General features: G+C 34.3%; 1 protein-coding gene across 8 annotated transcripts in view; it reads right to left on the bottom strand.

The window, feature by feature from the left end:
• CPEB3 (cytoplasmic polyadenylation element binding protein 3) overlaps positions 1-15,253 on the bottom strand; it is a 99,548-nt gene that overhangs the window by 74,642 nt on the left and 9,653 nt on the right. The window lies entirely within an intron of this gene.

Below are 15,253 nucleotides of genomic sequence, written 5' to 3'. Positions count from 1 at the left end.
CAATATAGCCCTTTACTTCTAAAAGGAAACCAAGAAAAAGTTAAGTATAGTGGAAATAGTTGTTCGACGGGGTTGGCGGGAAGTGGGGTCATTTACCAATATTTATACACAGGCCTAAACCATGCCACAAACACTCTCAATGAAAAACAGCTCCCAGGGAAGACAAGGAGGTGACCTTTTCAGTGTGATGTCACTTTGCGTCCAGCAGGATTTAAAGAACATGTTTAACCTATTAGTTGCCATATACTTTTACTCACTAAAATTACTCGTGTAAGTTGTCCAAGTCCTAACTTTATATTATTACAGCATGATTAATATGCATGACAAATTGTGGCACAAGAATTTAAAACCTACTATAGAGGTACACGTAAAAAAATCCACTCTGCCACCTTCTTCCTAATGGGGATTGAGAATAGTTAGGCAGCAAATGTTCTCCATCCTGGGACTTTATCAAGGACATCATCTATCATAGAATCCCAAGCTGTCACAGCCACCAAGTCATAAGCAAAAGAGGACTACAGGCTGTCTCAAGCTGTGCACCTACTTCTAGACATGAGTTGAGGACTCCTGTATAGCCACTGGGATAGGAGGCAATCTTTTTCCTAAAGTGTCATTATGTTACAAACTTTAATTTAAGAATATTTGCTATTAACTATTTTATCAGCTTCAAAGTTACCAAAGGCTGCATATATGCAGCTGAACAGGTGGCAAACAGCAGAGAGCAGCAATCCAAAGACTACTTATAGCATCAAGCTCCACTTAGAGAAAGGAAGGGCAGAAGTAGAGGAAAAGAAAACCCAGCTCCAAATTATGTTTTAATTAGAAGCAACTCTTTAAATCAATTATATGCAAGCAATTCCATTTCAGATCAAATTTTGTAAACAAAGAAGGAATTTTTCCAGTTGCAAGTAGTGAATCATCCCATGAATGAAATATTTCAGTTTAACAACAACTTCAAAATTAATACATTAAAATATATTATTTCATATAATAAATATATTAAAATAGTAACTGAATCACACTATGCATACTTGCATCTTTTCTTACCTATGGGGCTGAAAGGCATACAGGATATGAGGAAAAGAACAACTGTCTCATGTACAAGGTGCCTGAATACTTATGTTAAAACCCTTAAAAGGATATTTCTTCCTCTTGGAAGAGAAGACGACATAAGCACTTTTGTGTTGTCAGTTAGGTGTTATGCATTCAAATTACTGCTGCACATTTGGATTTAATGAATTAAAATAATTCAGAAGTCACATTCAAGATATACAAGTAAACGTATGAACAGGCAATTAACTAAAAGGAAGCCTTCTTTATGTTAACTCCTCAAATTGGAAAGGATACTCATAGAATCAAGAAAAACGCTTTCCTTTTGCATTATAAGAGCTAAACTGATTAGCACAGGGCAAATTTAGTAAAGATTGCTCCAGACAGGTAAAATGTCTTGAGATAAAAGCCTACCTGATTTGCAACAGAATTTTCCTTTTTTGTATAAGGTAATTAAGATTGACAGGCACCTTAAGAACTGTTGCTAGAAGGAAAGAACCAGGATGTTCAGCCACTTAAGTACATTCAGGGGAACCGTAACAAGTTCTGCGTGAATACCTTGAACAAATGCCTAGGAAAAGTCTAGCAAGATTGATGAAAGAATTGAACAAAAACATATCAGAAGAAGTAATGAGAAAATAATATAGCCTCCATAATCGGTCTTTACATACAGAGGGGAAAATGAGGTAAACAAAGTTAAACAGTAAAGACAGGTAAGCAGTAAGAGACAAAGCAATATCATCTATCCAATTCAGTAACAGACATCAGCTGCATGTGAACACTGTAATCAAAAGGAGCCAGAGTCTGTAAGGCACCATTAGTGAAGCAACTAAAGCTAGTCCAAGTAAGCATGTCAGTACTGCATATATCTGACCAGCAAAATAAAAATGAAAGAACTGCAATAACTGAAGCAGCATATGAAACTATGGATGACAAACATTGTTTCTAGTTTTTATGATTGAAATTAAAGGATTTCTTCTCTTTAAGAAGTACAAAGCAGAGATAAAGTAGCATCATACGTTAATGATGCAATATCCTGGTAACTATGATTTCTGGTTCTTGAAAGAATATGATATGGCTGATCTAACAAGGACTTCAATATAGCATTTGCTACAAGCAAACTATGTAAGGGCGGGGGGGAAATGGTTATTAGTGCAATTGAGGTAAAGACAATAATAGAAAGGGAAAGAACTGATAGTGCTAAACAGTGAAATCTGCTAAAGAAAAGTTATAATTGAGTTTCTTAAATCTTGAGACAGATTTTATCAATAACATTGGTTATTAAAAGTAGGAACACGCTAATAACATTTACAAGATATCATCAATACAGAGATCAGCTCATCATAGAGAAGGAACTGAATTAATTTGAAGAACTGCAGCAAAGCAGGATGATATTTAATAGCACTAACCACAAGGTCATGACCTCAAGGACTCAATTTTCACTATATACTGGGACCTCATCAACCAGAAAGAAGGACACAAAAAGGAGAAAGACAAGAGTTTACTAGTTAATTTCTGGACAATTACAAACCACAAGTATAGGTGTTAAGTGTGAAAAGGTAAACAAAACTGCAGGTTGTATGAAAAATTATACTTCTAGTAGGGTTGCCTTTTGCATCTATTTATATCTGTATTCATAAAAAAAGCTATTTTCATTGCATTCATTCTTTTAAATTATTCCCCTTCCTCCACATGCCCAACAGAGCCAAGGACTGAGCTGTATTTTGTAACATTGACCAGTTCAAGTTCATATTCAAACAAGGCTACTATGTAAGTGAAATAGCAAGAAAACTTCCCAGTTTCTCTGGAAAGTCAGGCCTTCCAAACAAAATGTAGAATTTACTACAATCCATTTTCAAGTAGTTTTAAATGGCGCACACAACGTCAGCTACTTCTCCCTTGCCTAACAAGAAAAAATTGTTCTGTATGTAATCTACTATTTCTACTTTGCAAAACCATGTCAGAAGAGGGTGTTCCTGTTTAGGCAAGGGAGGTAAGACTGTGTGCAGAAGCTTGCATCAAAACATTACTTGTAAACTCTGCTGACAATTATGGTTGATTTTATTAATCAGAAGCCCCAGGTACAGTTCCATTTATTAGCAGCCAAAAGTAGCAGGAGATACCAAGCTGAGGACCCTTACCACTGAAATGTCAAACCCAGCGTAATGTTTGCAAGATTTTATTTGCAGAAATTCTCATCCACAGAAAGGGAATGGGTATATTGTCATCTTGGATTACCTTATAGGAAAATGTCACAACTTCACTTTCATTTTGTATTATAAAACCCCTACTTTTTCTTATCCCTGACTTTTGTTTCCTCCACCCTCTTATTCTGCTTTAGTCTTCCTACTGCACAGTTAGCTGCTACTTAGGGCTTTGTGAATTTTAAGAAAAGCCCTGTCAGTTACTGTGAGAGGTTTCACAGTTTTCAATTTCTTTTTTTTTTTAATGTTGCAGGAAGAAACATTATGAGCCAAGAAAGAATACATGAGTAAGAAAATTATTTAATGAGATTAAATATTAGGTCAGACAGTTATGGGAATCATAATTTAAAACTAAAAGGTATCTTTATAAGTAGTTTAAAGAAAATTTCAAAACCACAAAGTATGTTATAAACACTTGACAGACTTGATTATTATACATCTTAACAGTTAGTAAGCACATCCATAGATGGTATTAGATTTGGTTATAAGCCATCTGTTAATGTGCTGGACCCTAACAATCAGTTAATACATTAATCATTCATTAACCCTTTACAAACATACAGTTACTGTAAAGGTCATGTAGTAAATGGTAGTAACACTAGCTACCTACATGCTAATTCATTAATGCTTTTCACAAGTCTCCTTCACAAAGTAAAATACGGCATTAAAGGATCTGCCTAAAAAAGCTCTGATTAGTACTCTGGAAAACACTTCCATGTGAGACCACTGGGAATGTGGGAGTTTTATATATTAGATTTAAGGTTTCTGAAGTATGATCTGTTGACTATTATAAGGTCATATAAAATTCATGATTGTCTGTCACATGCTGCTAATTCTCTACCTTATTTCCAGCTACTTAACACATGATAAACTTCACAAGTTTAGATTTCTGTCTTTTACAATCTAGGCCCGAAAAACTAAGCAGATACAAGCTCTCTTGGACCTCAATCAATGCACTACCAGTAATATACAAACAAGAAATGCCCAGACCAATTCAAGAAGAGCTTGTCATACCTGCATATGAGATTTAAAAATATTACTGAACATGAGAAAAATGCATTACTTGAACTAAAGCACAAGTACTTTCTTATAAATAAGGGTCAAAGTTTCCAGTCAATTTTTTTTCAACCTAACACTGTCTTTTTAATACTTAACTGGATGGTCTGGAAAGACTGATTTTTTAAATCTTTTTTTGGGTTAATAGGAAAGAAATAGCAAAATTTGAAAGTTAGAGAGAAATAGAAAAGAGAAAAAGAATGACTGGATGGTCATGGTCATGTTAGTGGAAGGCAGGCTTGAAAAATTGAGATGATCTAACATTTAACAGACCATCTTGCAATGCATTGTTCTTAGATATTCTAATTTAATAGAGCAACTTTGTAATCCAAACTAAACATAAATATTTAAAAAAAATACTGGTTTACATATCATCAGAAAAAGCAATTGTAGAAATAGGGCATAAAAAAAATAAACCTAAAGTTCCATAAAAGAACACCATCTTGGGTGGAAGTAAAAATATATGTATAAAGGATAACGTTCAGCATAGCTGAGCTGAGAAGATGGTCCAATAATACTTGGCACAAGCTCCAAAACTATTCACCCATTCCATGCCTTTTTTTGTTTAACAGTCTAAAGGCTTTCAGGGTAAGAATTTTTTGTTACATACATTGTATGACATGTAACCAAAATTAAATGGCATTTCGCAGTTAGATGACAGTGAGAAAGTTTTAGTAAATCATTATGATTACTGATTTTACCAGGAAAAACTGTAAACAAAAATTTTTTACTTGGTTTCAATTTTTTATTTATTTGGGTTTTTTTAATAAGGACAGAGGCAGAAGAAATCTGAGGTTAGTGGAAAAGATAAGCATAGTAAGTTTAAGATTGAAGAAACATCCAGGAGACCTTTTATGATGTTAAGAAAGACTTCATAAAAAGTCAAAACCCTGCAATTCACACTTCAACACGCACCATTGTAGTGAGGATTTAGAATATACACATAAATACATAAAAATTGCTTTGTTTCCATTAAGACCATACAAAAGACTAAGCCTAACCACCAAAAACTTTGAGGATTACAGAAATAAATGAAAAAAGAAAAAAACCTAAATTTGAAAAATAACAAAAAATTGAAGAAAAATATAATTAGTTTGGTGGTTCTAGTTCCTGTTTCTAAATTTAGTTTACCTACACATACAGTGTAAATAAACTAGACAGTAGTGATAATGTAGTAGTACTGATGGTATAGTGACAATTTAAACTTTATCCTTCGAAATCAAGTCAAAATCACTGCGTTGGCCTTTTTAATTCTTATCAGGTAGGAATTACATAGTCATTCAAGAAAACATGACAACTCCTTCCTCCTCCCCATCCCGTCCCCCCCTTGATGATAACTAACAAACACCAGCAGTAAGAGCCTAAAACATTTCCACTGCTTCAAGCAGAATGAAGCAGCAACTTCCAACAAGGAATTATGAATTTTCATTTAATCCAAAAAAATACTTTACGATTCAAGTGTTTTAAAATAAAATGTTTGTTATGTTTTATTTTTAGCAACTTTCATAAGAAGCCATCATTCCAAAGACTTCCTTTAGGAAATAAATCTTACTCACAAAAAAAACCTTTCACCACTCTGACAACAAAACCAAGAAAGCTTCAGTGGGTGATTTTTTTTGTTTTGAAGAGCCCTTCTTATATATGGAAGACATTAATTCAGAAACATAATACATTATAGATAGCATCACTTTCTAAAGTTGCCTGACATTTCTCATTAAAAGGTCAACTTTAAGTTGCTTACAGTGTTGCCAGAAGAAACTTTTTAGGGTGAAGATGCCCACCTTTGCAGTAATTCTTCCATGTAGGAAAGATGAATTTCACTGGAACATCCACTTACAATTATGACATAGAAGAAAATTATATATATTAAAAACACCCATGTTAAAGACATAATGCTTTTTTCTTTTTATGTCAGAAGTGGTTTTCTGTCAATCTGTGTGAAAATCCATCCCAAGTCACACATTCTGGAAGCTGGGTGTGGGGATGGGGAAAGAAAATCAGTTCAGCATGTTCAGACTAAGTTATCACTTAGTTAAATATTCTAAATTTCTAGCTAATATTTCTGAAAACTCCATTCTGCCTGAATTTATTTAAACGTACTTAAAACCCCTCATGCTATTAAATTTGCACAGGAGTAATTCCCACAGAGTAAGTGAACACGATTCAGATTATGACTACAGGGGTTTATTGGGCCTTCCCCTGTAACCTGAAGCTCTGACATAGAAAGCAGAATAGGGAAGGCCAACTCAAATGAGAAGCCTCAGTACAAAAGGGGATCAAAAAGCAGGAACAGAAAGAAGTAGAAGGGAAGTTTGAAAGGAGTGGAGTTGAACAGTTCAAGGCTGGATGAAAAAAAAAGGGGCCATGCCCACAAAATCATGCTTCACCCAAAACTGAAACCCATTGACAGTATGTGCTCTGTACACATTACTTTCATTAACTTAGTTAAACCATGAACAAGCTGTAGAGTTGATCAAAAGACTCCAACTTGGCTGATGAATCACGTGAAGGTCATCATCCTAACATGTAACAGAATCTGTGGTTTTGATTAAGTATTTTACTTAAGCTCTAGGAATTTAAAAGAAAACTGCAATTCTTGCAAATTTTGCAAAGCCGTACACAAAAAAAAGTTAGGAAGTAGAGGAGTAAGACTGCCTGTACAATTTAAATTCTACCATTTTGCATGAATAACCTATAGCTAAGTTACAAAACCATTTTTCTGACAAAATGCTACCTCATTCAGTGCCTATCAGCAATATTTTGAATAATTAAGAGGTTGTTTGTTTATAGAAGTTCTATGTTGTTTCTTGCAGAATTTGGAAGATGTAGAGAGAACACACAGCTAGTTGAAAGAAAAGTGGGTCTCAATTAAGGAAATTAAATATTTTGCTTCTTTTCTCTTCCCTAATGGAAAGTTCTTAATTCCTGAATAATTGGCATGTAACTTAAACTAAAATGTTTCACAAGTGACAATTTGTTTTCTTCACTTTTTGGTGCCTAATTTGAGATTCACACAAACAGCAAACTTGGAGACAGTCAATGGACATTCTGTTTTCAAAGAGCTATATATGCTAAATATTTCAGCAAAACCCACAACTTTTTAGTATTCTCAGACTGAACATTGAAAAGAGAATGATTTTCCCAAACTCTGTGCTCTTATTTACATCTGTAGAATGGAGATCACACCACCCCTTCTCATAACAGTGTTGTGACAAAGCAGATCAGGATCTATCCTGACCAGCACAGTGCTTCTCTTCTATAAGATGTTAGAAAAATTGACAATTTTATCTCTGGGATGAGTGAAAAGCATGCAATAAAGAGATAAAGCCACATTAAACAATGAGGAAAAGGAAAGTATCAATTAGCTGTGTTTTACAAATGCTACCTGTAGGAAAAGACAGAATCATATAACTGAAACTTATGAAAATGTGACCAAGTCTGAGGATACACAAAGTTTCTGCAACATTTCACAACTTGCATTTTTAAAATTCTAAAACCTACAAGTAATAACAAAAAGATTACACAAATGAAGACCTAGTTCTGTTTACAAAATTAGTACGTTCATCTAACTACTGAGACACCTGCTTATTATCAGTATGTACAATATTCTAATAATTGCTTAAAAGCAATGCTTTTGCACTTCTTGTAAATTTCTACTACATGAAACAGAGAAAAACTAAATAAAGAAGAAATAATGAAACAATACATGGTAATAGTACCCTAAATTTAGTTACAGAATGTATAAAATGTCACAATACCCTAAAAACTAAAAAGCCTAAATATGTTCTGACATACTTGTTAGAAAATGGGAATGGAAAACTCTTATATCTCAACTTGCATAGTCATGGAAAAAATAAGTGTAGTTTAAGTATGAAAAAAGAGGCAAATTATCTCAGTAACAGCATGACCTTCTTTGTCAATGTAGTTCTAAAGCAGCTGTTACTAAAAATTAATTATAATTGGTTTTTGGAGAAAATGAACTGCTTATACATACATAGATATAGATTATAGATGTATATACATATACATTTTGCATACATTTATATACAAAATGCTAATATTACTAGGAATGGAAAATTTGCCAAAAGCTTTGAAATATGCATAGTTTATTTGTGTCATACTACATGTTCCACTTACTCTTGTTGCTGGCTGGGGGGTGGGGTGGGGAATATCTCTAAACACATGTGGACATTTAGGAAGTTTCCCTATAGAAGGGAAGTTGTTATTATTATTAGCCCACATAGCACCAGGAAGAGTCCAAAGGGAAATTTAGCTGACCTTATGCCGAGTAAACAGAAATTAGAAAACTCCGTTTCCTGCCCTTTCTGAAATTTTATTTCCACCCCACCACACCGAACAAGTAGGCTGAGATGAGAAACAGTATGAATTACTTCAGGCAGCATCTTGCGAAACTAAGCACTTAACTGGGCTTGCAATAGGCTAGAAGGGCACAACAGTCTGATTACCCCTGAGAGAAGGCAGTAACTTCCACCTACTTCTATTGTTCCTCCCATTTGAAGATCATACAGAATTTCTTTACCTAGCTTTTGATATCTTCTGACAATAAAAACATGTTTTTTCTGAAGGCATGGAATACAAGTAAACAATTCTCTTTCAGACCTAAAGAATATGGTGCTCCATATTCAGCAGTTAATTGCAACCAACAATTATACACGAAAAGCTTTCAATATTGATTTCTAGGAGTTGAGAAGACAGGGGTGGGGGGAATAGGGAAAAGAAAGAGAAAAGAGATACTCTTTCTATCTAAAGTCTGCTAACTGCCATTATGCTAAAGGTCTTGAACAGATCCTTTTCCTGAAATAACATATTACATGTTACTATGATAAAAGCAAAAGCAAAATCAAAGTAGCATGCTTATTTTGGGAAAAACAGTGAAGTTCGTAAAGGCCTTTATTTCCTCTGGGAGTTTTTGCCACAGTTTGAAATAATATTTTGATTTAATTTCTAGGACAAGCATCTTTTATTTATGAAGAGTATTTTCAAACTTGTAACACTATCTCAAGTGATTGGTAGGAAAAAGAAAAACAAATAAAGGCAAGAGTGCCTTAGAGCCTCTCTCAGAGGTCATCACTGGATAGTTTTGCTATGATGTTTTTCTCTCTGGCCTAATTTAAAAGTTTTTGAAGGCACAGAAGTCTATCCAGTCCAAGCAAAACTCGTATGCATACAGTTTAAGATCCCTATATAACTTTAAACTAAGCAGTGCTGTCTTTTAGCTTCCCTTTGGTACGCTTCAGCCAGGAATCGCTCATGAATGACCTTAATGAAAGGAGAGCTATTTTACCATCTGCTAAGAAATGGAAATCCACTCAGCTAACTCATATTTTCTTCTTGAAAATCACCTGGAACAGGAAAACATTACTTTTCCAGGTCTCTCGTCCTCTTACATTCTATTCACAAGAGCCACCTCTAGACAAAAAAAATGAAAACAGGGAAGATGATCCAAGAAAAGAAATAGCAAAATAAACTGCCATGTCCTTAACCTTCTCTTCTGCCTTACCTCACAAAGGAAAGGCAGATAATTGCATAATCAAATCTTTAAGACAAAATTATTGATACATTGTTCTATATTAATACCTTTAATGTTTTTAAGTCCTGCCTATATATGGAGTTGCTCAGAATACCAACTCCATACTGAACTCACACTATTGCTCTACCTTTACTAACTTGAGGGCTTATCTATGATTCAGTTGGTTACTTAAAATCAATAAGTAATTCATGCTGAAATCATCATACTTTAAATATAAAAGCCATGTACTTTTGTACTATTACTGTATTTTAATTAATTTGAAAATGCAGACATTTAGAACTCAGTCAAATTTAAAATCTAACAAAAACTGTAAAATATTTCGCAACCACTAAGGCTAGAATGTCATGTATTGCTTGTATCTGTTACACTGGCAGACTACTGAGATACCATGACACGTGTTCTCACATTTCAATATTCAGAATCAGGCTACATATTGTACTAGTTAATAGTAACAACAGAAGCATGTAAGAAGGGGGGGGGGGGGGGAAGCAGACTAAGTTACTTCCACAACTAGGTCCTTTTTTTTCTTTTTTTTTTTTTGTTCATAAAGTTGCAGGCTGCCAGTACTTGTGTGTCATCATGCAAGAAAAATTAAGATTAGACTACACATTAAGAAATAGTTTTCAAGATACCAGTAATGCTAAGAATGGTTACCTACTAAATGGTCAAGAAGCCAGAGCCCAGAATGTCAAATTTAGACTAAAGAAATACAGTGTTTTAAAAATTAATCTTCAAATAGACTTACTGCATACAACTACTCTGGCTAGGGAAAAAAAAAAAAAAAAATCTAGATTTAAACAAAGGCTTTAAAATGACAGTCACCAGAATGTATTAGCCGGTAAAACTCCTTTAGTGATAAATATAAAACTTTACTTTTTACACTCGTGAATGTTCCAATACTTAAACTCATTCTAATTCAGTCACTATTTTTAATACACACATGCACATATATGAGATATCCTAATATGCATTTCAGGTTACTGTAGTGGTAATAAACAGAACTATGACAAATAAGCTACAGCCAGTTCATTGCCTGTGAAGAAGTTAGCACAAACATTATAAAATTGAAGTTAATAGCGTATTTAATATTTTTTTCCCTAGGACTTGGAGACAAAAAATGCGCTAGTTTACTGCATAAGCGTGTATATTCATATATATGTCTGTGTATGCACGTAATTTATTTTGAGTATCAATCTATATTGACATGGAGAAAGCTAAGTATGGGCTAATATCACAGGCCTGAAGAACTTCAAGTGTTTAAAGAAAGCAGCTCCTTAAGGAGCTGTCTATTAATCATCAACCAGAAGTCACATTGGGATTATAAACATTATACAGTAGCCATTCCCTTGCCTTTCACTTCACTCAACAAACAACTATGGTGTGTTTAGTACAACACAAAGTACTTGTGCCTGCTAATGTATTACTAATTAGTGTATCTATATCTAAATGTATAAATATATATACATACAAACATATTTATGAATATATACTTATATTTATACACAAACTTGCTGCATGTTTGGATTTGCATTTTGTTTAAGTATGAAATATTGAAATTGTATATAATTTCTAAATTTAGCTTATAGTTTTATCTGGGTCTAGACTAATTCCTATTGAAATCAATAAGGAAAAAAAACAAACACCAAAAACACCTCCCCCAAAAAACTTTTCTCAGTCTCTCTGCAAAGAAGATAGCATGTTAGAACTATCTTTATCCACAATAAATACCACCTTATTTATTTCTGACAGAGAAGTATTTATAAGTAAAGCTGCCAAGAATGACTTGATGTATGTCAGAACCTTCTTAGCACCAAATTGTTATAAATTTTTTAAATCTAAAATTTGCAGTTGTGCATTTTTTATTGTTTCTGAAGAACATTACTCAGAAAGCAGCAGAACTTGGAACACTTTCTGGGAAATTGTTATAGTGTTGTTATTATTAAAAATCCACAGGGTAGACTTCCTTAATTAGCATACTGGTCTCCAAATATTTAATTCCTTCTCTGTCTTCTCCACCATAAAGAGAATTCGTTATCCGTGCTTCCAAGGGTCTATTGCAGGCACTATCAATCCTCCTAACCCCACAAGCTACGTCCCAGTATCTTTGTATGGCCAAAAGCCAAAAGAAATGCACTATTTACCTGAGAGAAGTGAAGGAAAAGAGAATTCTGGGAGCAGCTCAGAGCAGAGATGACAATAGCTCTCTTCAAGCCCCACCACTCTGCTGTAAAAGGAACTGAACCGTTGCCCAGGTCCCAGGGACAATCAGTTAATGTCAGCCTCAAATGCCAGAAATGAGGATCACCTAGCATAATGGCACAACACTATTGCTTGTCACGACAATCACACCAGAAGACCTTCACCTGAACCACTTAGAAGCTGAAGAATACTCAGAAGAACAAACTGGACACATTTCTATATTTCATATCTGGCATTGTTCCACATCTATTCCTGTGATCCTATCTCGAACTCTTATTTGCCATTACATTTCATTCCAGACAGATCGCTTCTTTTCTATTCTATCAGCTTTGTATCTTCAAATTTTTTTTATAGAGTGCAACCAATTTTCCTCAGTAAGTATATGAAAACAGTCTCCTTCAAAGCATTTTTAGTTGCCTTTCAACACCAATCACAAGGCAGATGCCAATAGAATTCCTACCAACTGATATTTTAAATGTTCTGGTAAGTTCTGCAGCACAACTCCTTGGGACAGACACTGATTGGTTTTGACATACAAGCTGCACTAATGTATTACTCAAATTTGGGGATGAAGACACATAGCCTATTGCTTTATATACATGTTCTTAAGAGAACCATTTGCAAATTCAATTTTTTTTTCCTAGAACTAGATATATCAGTAGCTGAGTATCAGCTGTCTTCAAATATTACAGACTCAGAACACAAACCTTGATTATAGAAGTTTTCTGCTTAAATTTTTTGATCATTGCAAAGACCTGAATTAAAAAATACGTATCACTGATGTTAATTCAACTGGTGAACATAATATTTTTCTTTTAATTAGAACATCTTGAGCTTCACAACTCATTAAGGAATTAATTAAATATAAACCACAAATTTTAAAAAGTCTTATAACCTCAACGTAAGGGAAAAGAACAGGTTAGCAGAAAGAACTTGCTAATGTGCGCTAACGTGTTGCTAGCAAGTTTACTGAAAGGTATTTCTGAAGCAGATCAAAAATGCTCAGTTATGAAGAGTGGCAGATGTACATGGATAAATTTGCCAGAATTACTTGATAGTGCTGACAAGCAGAACTTACTGTGTCAACTGTGTCAATATATTGCCCAATATCGGGGGGGGGGGGGGGGAACAGAAAGAAGTAGAAGAAAAAAAGGCAACAGGAATGCAGGCAGCAAATATTAAATTCTTATATGAATCTGAATTTCATTTTTATCAATGTAACTAAACAGTTGCCTCCTATCAATAGTATGATTTTGAGACTTCTTTGGCAATTTGTTAAGTATAGGAACAATCAACATTAACCCAGATTACAATCTTACATGCAAAATTCAGCAGCTTGTATTAAAAAGAGCCTAACAGGAAAAAAAATACGACTTTTCTGTGTCTCTGAAATCAGACTGTTATTCCAGCTGGTGCTGAGAGTACTCTAAGTATTTGCTTTCAGATGAACAGGAAAATATAAGGTTAAATTCACAAAGAAAACAAGTTTCCAAATTGACATATTGGCTAATACCTTAGCTTTTCAAAACCTTAATTTTAACGTCAAAGGAACTTTTCTTTAAAACCATTTCTCTACTTTTTTTTTTTTCCTAGTGATGAGTAAATATCTGCTAGTTTAATTTGTGACAATTTACGGTCACAATAATAAAGCAGTGTATTCATTAAAGATGTATCTCACCAACCAATCCACAGAAAAAAGACCATTTACTTTTGGTTTTCCCTACTAATTCCAATTTATCAGAATTTGTAATGTCTTACATGTAGACAATTTAAATAAAAGAATAATTGTAAATTGAAACACATTTCACACTCCTAAAAAATGACTGGGAACTATATTCATTAGTTTTTGTGTTGCTGTGCTCTGTGCAACATAGTAGTTTCACTAGGCATATTGTGTCTAAAGTATACTCTTTCTCCAGACTTCAGTGCTTCAGAGACATTGACCAGCAGTCCACCAGAAGCCACTCCGCTTTCATTTAGGGTAGCCAATAAAAAATTAGCAACTCTCCCTTTAAACAGAATGAAGCAGCAAAATGAAATTTCAGGGCTGACTATAAGGTGCCCTCTTTGAATGGGACTGTAAAGTGCACAGGAATGCATATATTTTACTTCAGCAATCTCTTAAAGTAAGGGGGGGGGGTGGTGTTGGATTTTTTTTTTTAACTTTGTTTCTAATACTAAGTGTCAATCTAGATGCTATTCTTGCCACACTGATAAGTTAAAAATGTTTCAGAGTTCATACTTTGTTGAGAAAGCAATTACCTAAAGAGAAAGCACATATGAATTTCACTGTATTTCGAAACAGAAATTTTTGATTTGTCTGAACCTAAAAAAGCTAACCTAGAAGAAATTTGAGATTCACTTGGCCTTGTATAGATATAACTGCAAGTGCATGCTCTGCTTTTTTCAACTTAAAATGGATTTCACACCATGACAGGTTTCATTCTGCATTAAAATTGCAAATCTTCTGTGTGGCCCAGTTTCAGCTACAATTGATCTGCTTTGTCGTCATAGATTAAAAAAAAAAGTGAAGGGCACTGCAGCTTTAAATATTTCAGAGCTATGTAGCTAGTAAATAGACTCCATTGCAATATGGCTCTGAAGGTCGTGTCCTATTGTCTCTTTTCTCTGCAAATATTTTGAACAGCATAAAATGGCTTATTTTATACAATACCTCCCTGCCATTTCTAAATCATGTCAATTGTATTAGGCATTTCCTTACTGGAAAGGACAGAAACGCTACTCTTTCCATACACACCCACACTGCTTCTAGATGTATTCAAAACGTCCACTGTGACTGTAACAGCAGGGTGTACATATCAGATGTATATAGCTTTTCATATGTATACCTTATGCCAACAGACTCCCCGTTAAATCCCACCACAACAGAAGGACAATTAGTTGTTTCAGTGGTGATAAAATAATTAACTGGATTTAGTTCAAGAAGCATCTCTGGCTAAAATTAACAGGCCAGTTAGAAAACTGAAGCCAGCAATTTTAACATCTCCTGTTTCTCACATATGGGAGAATATGAAAAAAATTATAACACACAGCACCATGAGAACATAGTCTGCCAAACCTGTTTTTCATGAAGGAAGGCTACTACCTTTTGGATGCTAAACAAAAACAAAACACCCCCTCCTCCCCCCCCCAAAAAAACAACCAAAAAAACCAAACCAACAAAAAACCCCCA

This window comes from Buteo buteo, chromosome 4 (genome assembly GCF_964188355.1).
Source record: "Buteo buteo chromosome 4, bButBut1.hap1.1, whole genome shotgun sequence".
NCBI lineage: Eukaryota > Metazoa > Chordata > Aves > Accipitriformes > Accipitridae > Buteo > Buteo buteo.
The sequence above is the reverse complement of the archived record's forward strand: the minus strand, read 5'-3'. Positions and strand labels throughout refer to the sequence as shown.